Genomic DNA, 11,148 nt, shown 5'->3' with positions numbered 1-11,148 from the left:
AAGCAGAAGAAAGCTTTCTTTCTGAGGATCAGCTAGAAGACCAGGGTGGCTGGGACTGTTAGGAGATGACAGAGAACTAAAACAATATTTACGTTTACCACGTGGGATGCATTGTGAAATTTTCTGTTCTATGTACTTCCGTTTTAAAAAAAAATGCTGGTTACAACTTAGTCAAGCACTAAAGAATTAGTTCTTCCCCAACGAATTGTAATGTGCAACCCCTGGAAGAAGAAGCCATTACCTATTGTTCATGGATACTGTAAAAGTCACCTATTCCTAACTAATGCTATCACCAAAACAGTGGATATCTGTTTTTAGGGAAACAGTTGAATAAGTTAATGCCAGTGGCTTATTTAATCTTAAATCATTAAAGATAATTTAGGTACTCAGAGAAAGATAAATTGGCATTTTCTCTTCTAGCGACCATCAAACTCCCAGTTATGCTAACTATATTCTCTGGAACCTATCTCCACTGAGTCCTCAAACAATGCTAAACTAAGCGGGAGTTTTTTGTTTTTATTAGTCCAGAAATATAAAAGTAAAATAAAAAAAATTTAAAGGGAAAACATTTAATACCATCTTTCAACTAGTATGAGGTTAAACCAACCTTAAATGCTATAACGGTCTGGGTGTGAGAGTAGATGGTATTAGAATATTAAATAAAATACCCTTAGGGCCTATAGGTTTTCTCTGTGCTATGAACTAAAGAATAGTTCATTAATTAGACCAAAGTCAAACTGATATTAACCGTTCATTCCTTTGTCACAAGTAGCTGTATGAAGTGAAAAGAAACATTGAGTCTCCTTAGAATCCAAATGCATGGAAAGGGATTAATACTGAAATGATACTCCTAGATCAGCGACTGCAACTCAAAGGGAAAAATGCGTTTTATTTAATGACCAAGTACACAAATACAGACACATACATTTATATATATGTATACCTATGTGTGTGTATATATATATGACTAAAACAATATTTACTCTTACCATTTGGGATGAATTGTAAAATTTTCTGTTCTATGTACTTCCATTAAAAAAAAATGCTGGTCGCAACTTAGTAAACAAATTTTGCAAACCAGGTGTATGTTATAACACATAACTGCTCTATAGCATTATCAATGCTAGCTTATAATTTTAGGGAAATTTATAGTCTTCCTCTCTCTTAGAATTAGCCCACTGGAGTATTCTATGTACTCAAAGAAAACAAAAATTAACATAGCCTTGTTACCATGTATCCAGCCTGGACAGGTACCTGTTTTCATTCTACTTAAATCACCTACATTCCTAGGCCCAAGAGCTGAGAGAATAAGAACCATTAACTTTTAGGTTGAGGGTTCTTTTCCCTAAACCATGTAGCCTCTGAGAGCATAATCTGACCTTAAATATTTTTACCACTTCATCCTCATTTTCTTAGTGTTGACTGAAGTTTTTATAAGATACAACAAAAGACCTGATTCTAAACTTATCATGCCAAGTTTACCCTTCTCTACCAATGAAAACTTATGGCCACAGGACATACATTCTTTTGGAAAGCACTGATTTCTTGGCTGTAGTCTAAAGGGACATAAGCAATATGAAAGACCCTAAAGGCCAAGGAAATTGAAATCAGAGAAAAGGATATAAAATGGAATGTATTAATGGATTTTAGTCCCTTTAAGCTTTTAGTTTTGTGAGAGGGTTCAAAGGAGAGCTTAATACAGATGAGACTTGAGGCTTTTGAAGAGGATCTAAGTCTTGATGAAGTTATTCAAACTCAAATCTTGAATGCATAATCATGGTAGGCCAGAGGGTCTTCAAAAAGTTGTACTGGATGCTTTAAAACAAAACACAAAAAAATTCTACTAGCAAGTCTAATAAAAGTTTTTAAGGGTTTTGAAAAGCTATAACTCTTTGATCAGTAATTAATCAGATCACTAGATACGATGCTGAAAGAACAAAACAAAAAGAAATAAGAAAAGGAAAGAAAGATTTTAAAAAGACATAGTGTACAGAATGGCTAAATATGTTCATTGGTTTATCACTTTGATTAACATTCTTCACTTCAAATTGCAACTGAGTTTAAAGTTCTTACAGAACCACCATGGGCTGTAGTCAGATAAAATGATCTAATAATAATTTCCTGAATCTCTTTCACTGCTATTCATGATATTTTATTGTCTTAAAGGGCTTTTGATTTTTGAAAGCATGGCCAAATTATTTGTTGGATGAGACAGCATAAAATGAAGTTGATTTTGTGGGGTAGAGAAAGAAGCTAAATTAGGAATATCATGGTTTGAAAATATTTAAACAGGGAGAAAAATTAACAAAGCCTTAGAATGGAAAAATTCAGACCACTTTGCAAGCTCAAATGAAAAATATACAGTACATCTCACTGACTATTTGTGCTCATTCTAACTTGTTTCTTTTAGTTTACCTGCTCCCATAAACCTGCTTTTTTTCCAAGAAAAAATTAAGCTTTTAAAAATAAATAATAATAATAGCAATTTATATTTACTGAGTCTATGTTTTGTGCCAGGCACTATTCTAAGCACTTTAGGTAGATTAATTCATTCATCCTCAAAACAATCCCATGAATTAGATATTACTATTATCCCCAATTTACACATGAAGAAACCAAGGTACAGAGAAGTTAAACAATTTCAGGTAGTTTACCTCGCTAGTAAAGAGTGGAGTCAGGATTCAAACTCAGGCCCTCCAGCTCCACAGCACCAAACTACACCCACTATTCTACAAAACTGGTTTCATTACACAAAATTTTCCAGAACTAGGGCTTTCTTTAAATCAGCATTGTGCTATGTCACAATCGTTCACTGCATATTCTGATTAGAAAGTGTAGTGATTAATTTAAGTTTCCCAACAGTAGTAATGTAGAACCAGTTTCAGATGTCACTACTCAGGAGTGACATCCTATAGGAATATCAAAGCAGTTTAAAAATAAAGCATGTCACTTAAATATTAATAGTGGTAGAGGATTATAGATGACTTTACTCCTTTTGGGGGGATATACACATATATTTTTTCTATATCCTATTTTTTGTAAAGTGGACATGGATTACTTATACAATTTTTTAAAAAGGTTTTTTAAGCATGTCATCACCATTATTTGCATTAATATATACAATAAACTTATTAGATAAGTTTGTTTTTGCTCTATTTGAAGAGAAAAAAATTCAAGGTAGAGTAGGCTTTATGGTAATAATGAAATAATAATAGCTATTATTTAATTAACACCTAATATAGGCAAATCTTTTACATACTCTTCAGTAAATTCCTATTTTATAGATAAAGAGATTGAGGCTTAGTATGAATAATAAACTTAATTAATAGAACAGCTAGTAGATATTGGAGCCCAGATTCAAATCTGTGTTTACTGTTCTAGAGTCCTTGCTCTTTCCACTGTACAATGCATGTACCCTCTCCAAATGCCAAAATAATGTCTTTTGTTATTAAACACACGGAAGAAATCTTTCTAAAATTTAGGTATTCTTAAATAGAAAATACTGAACATAAATTATTTAAGTTCAGTCAGGGTTATCATTTTGAATATCCATGACCACAGAGGTGTTCTCATCTAATCAAAAGAGCTCCAGGTGCTACAATTTTAAAATTAGTTGGTCGGCTTTCTGACTTCCTTCTTGTCCGTACTTGTCAATGTGCCTGCCTCTAATAGGAGCACTTAGCCCACTCAGAATTTGTTGTTTCTAGTACACTGTGGAGTTAGATACCAGTTAATTAAGCATGTTAGAACTGTGTCTAAATGTAAATAAACCGAGTAAGGACCTGAGAAAGGCATATAGATTTTGTGTCTTATAATTTGGGAGCTCAGGTAGTTTTATTTATGAGTAATCTGAAGTTGGTGAGTGAATGACCGGTAGATAAGTTAGCTCTCAGTATTTAAATACAGGGATAACAGAATGTATACACATACTATAATAAACCACTTTATTGCACTATAATTTTTTTTTCAGATTTAAAAGATACCTTAATAATAATCTGGTACAATCTCCCATACAATGAGAAATACCCTCTACAACATTCCCAATGCTCAAATTCTGCTTAAGTGACCCTAATGACTTGGAGTTCACTGCCTCACACAATCTGCTCCACTGTTGACTAGTTCTATCTATACCTTCTCTCATTTAGAACTAATTTTGGCCTCAAATACCAGAGAACAAGTATACTTCCTATGGAGTTTCTCCAACTCTTCCAAAGTCTTCTATTTTCTGAACAAAGTAGTCCCAGTGCCCTCAACCTAGAACATCACAGTTGTCCTTTTATATAATTACAAAATTGATTAAAAACAATTCTCTTGTTCTTCAAGGTTTCTCTAATAATTAATATACAAAAACTGATTGTTTTGTAGGTAATGGGTCTAGTTAATCCATCTTGGTCATACACAATTGGAATGCTAAGAAAAGCTTAGGGACCTAGCTCAATTCCAACTGAACAGCAATAACCTTTTCAGTTCTTCCTTCTTTTCCCCCCCACCCAAAACAATGCCACAAAACAGAATCATAAAAAATACCCTTAACCATACCTTGCATGTTACTAGATTTTAACTTTCTCATTCTCAGGCTTTTGTCTACCTTCACATCACTTGGACCCTGTGAATGATCTTAAAACTTCCAAAATTTTTCAAGCTGTTCTAACTATTATGAATTACCCCATAACAGGCCTAGCTCTGAGGCCTTAAACTTCTGATTTTTTTTTTCTCTTGCATTAGCTGGATATCTTCCTCTGCAGAATTTGTAGTTTTCACATAAAATGTATGTGAAAAAAAATATGTATAAAAAATATGTGAAATAATATATATACACATTTTAATATATACTGTATTATACATCTTTGTACATACACAAACACACAGGTATCTTCCCAATTCTATGTTCTCTACATATAACTTACATTCATCTATAAGTCACCTTTACCATATTCATCTTGACTTAGGAAAACACAGTCTACCCTTGGATTCAATTCATTGCTATCCATTCTCTTAGCAAGGATAAGAAGTCCCATTCTAGGCATCCTGCCCACTGGTTTCCCCCTGGTGGCCAGTAGTGATTAGTCCCACAGATCTCAAGAAGCAAAACATCATTTAATAGAAATGATTATATGCAAAACAGTCTGCCAAAGTGTGGTATAAAACACCTGGCATACCATAACCTGTTCTATTCCATTAATCATGACTCAGCCCCTAGATTAGTGACCTTCATTTTGCTTTTAACAAGATACACATCATGTATTTTATATGACAGTAGTATCATATAGGTATGTATCTTACATAGTCTATTCTCAAGCAAGTTTCAAATAAAATCCCTCCACTAACAAAATGTAGATTATTATATCTTTAAATTTCTTGTATAACTCATTTTACTGACCTACTACTGTTATTCCAAATTTCCCCCAATGAAAGTGTGGAGACACAAAGACGGCTAGAGAAGTAAAAAGTCACCATAAATTTTTGCTGAGTTCCAAGGCAGATAATCAGCCAATTCAAAGTAATATTCTCAATACAGAATGAGATTATCCAAATATATCTAAATGATCTTTTTGGCTTCCTGATTTCATAACAGAGAGAACAAGCCATTCTTTGAAATGTCTTAGGCCAGTTCCAGACATCAAGAACAAAGTGAAATAATAACGATAAGATGTGTTTAAAGAGTAGAATCACTGAAGAGTAATTCATATCAAATAAAGTCCATCCCATTCGGTAATAAGGAGAGGCTCAGAAGAACCATGCCAATGCAACACAAACATAGCTTGCAAACAAAGGTAACAACATCCATATCACCTGGGAAGGTCAGCCACACAGTATGAATTGTGTATGAGCACTGAATTCGGCAACACTAAGCACCTAATTTATTCACAAATTCTTACTATGAATAATAATCTAATGTCAAGGTTAAAAACCTATTAAAATATCACCAAACCTTTCATGCAGCTCTGAAATAAACTTAGCTCACTTGTGCAACCCTACTCCCTCTGAACAGTGCAAATAATCATAAGGACAAAAGTCATAAGGAATAATAGTGGGCTCCCATAATTAGCCTAAAGCCTTGCTGTTTGTTTCTTAGTATTATAAAAATAAAAACATGTCCATAGTAAAAAAAAAAAAATCAATCCATTAGAAGGAGAATACAGAAAAAATATGAGTCTTCTTCCTACTCTAGATTTCTAGTTTCATTCCCTGGGGGTACCTATGTCAGTAGTTCTTTATATATATAGATTGGAAGAAATTTTACAAGTATATACAGAAATATATGCTTTTAAAAACACAAATGAAAACATACTATACATACCATTCTGCATTGTTTTTCTCAGTTAACAATGTATCTTAGAGATTTTTCCATATCTCCACCTACAGATCTACTTCATTCTAACAGCAGCAAATACTACATTATATGAAGGCATTTATTTAACCAGATGTCTGTTGAGGGATGTTTAGGTTATTTCTAGTTGTTGTTGTTTTTTTTTATTTCAAATAATATGGTGATGAATATCTTTAAATACAAATTTTTGTGTGCAAGTGCAAATATATCTGAAAGATGAATTCCTAGAAGCACAGTCTATTTTTAGAAGTGAACAAATTCTAAACAAGAAGCCAGTTTATCTACAGAGGACACCAGGAAAAACTATAAGTTTAATAATTAGTGATTAAAAGGTGCCTAATATTATTGCAAAGTTAGAAGTTAAAAGTTTTGAAAATTAAAAACTCCTCAACTAGGAAAGATAAAATAGAAGAAAGAGAGAACTTTTACCCCTGGGACAGAAAGATAAAAGGCCTGGAGAGTGAATCATCTAAGATATTTTTTAAAAGAACAAAGAGGAAAAAAATAAAAAAAGAAAATAGCACAAATAAGGTAGGATTTTAAAAAAAAAGACATTTAGGGGCCTCTTTTCTTGCTTTAACCTAAGGCATAAAATAAAATTGGCTAGATTTGGGACAAATACTATTACAGAGCCAAACCTGGATGTGAGATGACCTAACGACTGCTTGAGGACCCATACCTACAGGGTTGATATACTCCACCAGGCTCTAAAATGTTGAAAGGAGATCTCCCCCCCCACCCCCCAAAGAAAACAGAGCAATAATCTTCCAGGAATAACATATCTTGTCAATCTCTTTAATTTCTGATCAATTTTACAGAGAAATAGTAACAATCGCCTCATATATACTGAACAAAGCTCAAACCTCTTTGGAAGGTCCAGATTAAAACATAATTTAAAGAGGTTCAGCCTATATTTTCAATCACAATCCCACAATTTTCTAGACCAATCCAGGGCTATTTCTCACCTAACATATAACAGTTAAAAACTTACCTTTCCCAGAGTGCTAGGATTTGAATGCCAAAATACAATCTGATTCATGTTTTTGTCCATTAATGGTCCGTGGGTTTCTTTAAATGAAGTCCATGTTAGCGTCCACAGATCTTTGAGTTCTGCAAAACTGAATACCTCAAGAATGTCAATGCACATACCCAAATTACCACTTGGATACCAATTTATGATGAATAACAGTTATAATAATTATTATGAATATAGGCATTTAGATGTGCAAAATCAGTGGACATGACATCGAACAGCACATTGAGGTAGCAAAATTAGACTTTATGACATTAATACAAATCTAGAGGTACCAAATTTTTATGTATCCTAAAAGTGGCACCATAGTAAGAGCACACAAAGGTGGGGATGATTTGGATACCAACAGTTTCCAGAAATTGGGAAACAAGGTTTAAAGGCAGGCAAACTTTAAAAAATTAGATGTCTTCAATAAGGTATTCACATGCCTACTTTTAGTTTTTTCCAACCTATTTTTAAGAACAGCTTAGATTGTTAAATCTAAAAATGCTTACTAGTTTCTTCTTTGTAAAGCAAACAAACAAAAAGCCTTAAATTCAGGTTTTCCTACTCCGTTATATCCAATCTAATAATAACATTCTAGAACCACTTAGGAGCTACTACCTCATTTGATAGCATGAAACCCATACACATAATCACCTCCCTAGATCTAGATCAATCACTGCATCTAGATAGTGATTCATGCCCAGATCTTACTACAAGCCTGATGTGTCACATGCACTTTTTTCCCATTTGACAACCAAAAAGAATCTGGTTACACTACTTGTTGTTTAGGTCTATGCCTACTATTTATTCCATTCAAGACACCTAAACAAATAATTTACAAAGGAAACAATTTAACCTTCAGGGATTCATTCTTTTGGAAGCCTCCTACAACTGTTTGGAAGGAGTTAACCTTTTGTGTACCCACCAGGTGAAACCTCTGACTGGATTTTTATAGATTACTATTTTCATCTTTGTTATGAAATACTTCTCACTTATATCTCAAATGTAAAAATACCTCAATTTAAGGAAGAAAACATTACGAAAAACAAAGCAAGTTCATATTACTGAAAAGAAAGCACTTAGAACACTAATTAGAAGCTCAGTGCTACAACTGCAGCTTATCATTTGATGGCCAACTTCTGTCTGGTATCATTCACCTGGAAGTTATTCCCAGAAAAGTAAAGGAACCTGAAAAAAGCCAAATTGATCGCCTTTCCTCTCTACCCACCCCAGAGAAAAATATTAAGACACATTTCTAAATTTCAGTAACTACAAAACAATAACAACAATATCCCGAATCTCTACTGCACTGACATCCTCAAAACCACTGATTAGCAAACTAAGCTGGCATCACTTCTACATTCACAAGTAGGAGCACTGAAGTTCAGAAGTTCCCCCAGCTGATCCAGAATTGGGTTCGTGCGTTCATTAATTCATTCATTTGACAGCATCTAAAGATGCCTAATAATGGCAAAGCACTGCCCTGGATTAAGAGATGAAAAGACGATGTCGCTGTCCCCTACTAGCAGAACAGGACGGGGGACGGAGTAGGAGGGAAATGAACTCTAGGTCAGCTCATCTCAGTGCCCAGGTTCCATCTCTTCACCCCCGAGCGCCAACACTCATGAGCCTGTGACCCCCAGCCATGACCGATTCCTAGAAGACTCAGCCTGTATTTCCTCAACGACCTCGGCCCTCACGACCCCGTTCCCAAAGTTCCTCGTATCCCTGTCTCTCCAGGGAGTCCCACGCCAGGAAGCCTTTCCTTCAGACCCCACCTCATGCGAGATCCACGTTTCCCCGCCCGAGCTTGGAGCTTCTAACAATCTGAGCCCCCAACCCCAACTTTCACTCTTGCCCCGGTCCAGGTTCGGCCCGCAGGTTACCTGCCTGGGATCCGTGGTTCCAGGATGACCACTGACGCCCCGCCCCGCCCATCGCGACGCCCTCCACAACCAGGTACCGCCTCCAGGGCGTAACTTCCGGGTGTCGCGTCCGGCCCGAACTCCTCCCGGCCCCGCAGTCCCGCTAAGCACTTGACGCCGCTAGTTGACGCCACTTCCGGCCTGTTCTTCGGTTCCCCTGGGTTCCAGGCGCTCTCCCATCCTTGTTTACGCGGTTTTTTCTGCTTGCTTTCGTAAACTCCGGCTATGTAGAACAGCCTGGAGAAGAGCATTCTTTTTGTTTTTCAAACTTCTTTGCCAACTTCTGCAGCCTTCCCTTAGATGATCACTTCCTTCTGCTCCTTCTGTACTTTGAACTCATCACTGTTCTCTGGACTCGTCAGGCCGCTCGGAGAATCACAAGGTTTTCTAAATGTTGCTCAAGTGATACTGCCTCTCACTTGTAACGGTATTACCTAGGCAAGTTACTTAACCTCTCGGTGTCCGTTTCCTCAAGCGTGAAACAGACAATATTAGTACCTAGAATATAAGGTTGGTGTGTGTATTACTTGAGATAATACATGGAAAGCGCTGGCATAGTGAAAGCATTCAATGAGTGTTTATTACAAACGCTCTCTGGTTTCCTGTTGGAACATGCAGATGGTAAAGGAGCTTGGAACCGATTTTCCTCTTATCCTCAGCTTTTAATTAAGTGATTAATTAATGATGCTTGGTACTTCTGAACTGTGAGCTCCTCCAGACAAAGATGGAATTTTGTATAAGAATCCGTTTTGACGCTCCTTGAAATCACCTGCTTGGTTATTGTGCTAGGTACTGAGGGAAAGATGAGTGAAACCCAAGCCCTGCCCTCAAAAATGTGGAGATGCATAGTAAGTTATTATGGGAGGAAGAGAGTCAACCCAGGAAAATATAGATGGGACCAGCTGAGCTGAGGATTTATCTTTAGAACAAAAAAAAAAAATTCACAGAATGTTAGAACTGAAAAGAACTTTAGAGGTAATTATTTAGTCAACCTCTTGATGTTACAAGTAAGGAAAATTGGATCCAGAGAAGCAACTGACCAAAAGTCACAATTAATGGCAGGGCTAGGACCAGAAGTAGAGTCTAAAAATACTCACTACCTTCCTCCATTTCCAAAATATGCCTCAAGGTGTTAATAAGGTAAAAGCAGATTCACTTGCAAAACCTTCACTCTCAAGTGAAAAGGACTAGGAAAATCCCAGTCCAAGAGAGACAAGAGCAGTGGAACCCAGCAGTTGCCACAGGATTCTGATGATCGTGTGAATGTTCTGGTCTTGCCACTGCTGGGTTCATTTCAAACACCGTAGCCCCTTCTCCCCTGGCAAACTTCTTATATTTACCCAGAAATGAGGGGTTAAGTATCAATTCCTGTGAGCTCTACCTTCAGTTTTAACTGGCTGGACAGGCATAAGTAACGGATTCAAGCAGTTCCTGAGGGTAAACATAAATACTGTGAATACACTGCCAATAACATGGCACAACTTTATTTAGACTTCTCTTTTGGACACGATTTCTCTTAAATATTCAAACTCTGTTTTAGGACTATGACAAAGCTAACATAGGTATTATTATTGAAATGTTGGTTATGAGTCTGTGTTCCAAATGACCAGGTAATCCCATAGACCCATAGAATAATATAGTTGGAATAGATGAAATTTAAGGTTTCTTCCAACTCTATCATTAAAAAAGGTAAATGATACTTTTATTTTTTGCGGTACGCGGGCCTCTCACTGTTGTGGCCTCTCCCGTTGCGGAGCACAGGCTCCGGACGCACAGGCCCAGCGGCCATGGCTCATGGGCCTAGCCGCTCTGCGGCATGTGGGATCTCCCCGGACCGGGTCACGAACCTGTGTCCCCTGCATCGGCAGGCGGAC

This window comes from Lagenorhynchus albirostris, chromosome 5 (genome assembly GCF_949774975.1).
Source record: "Lagenorhynchus albirostris chromosome 5, mLagAlb1.1, whole genome shotgun sequence".
Classification (NCBI taxonomy): Eukaryota; Metazoa; Chordata; class Mammalia; order Artiodactyla; family Delphinidae; genus Lagenorhynchus; species Lagenorhynchus albirostris.
Note: the sequence above shows the minus strand (reverse complement) of the source record.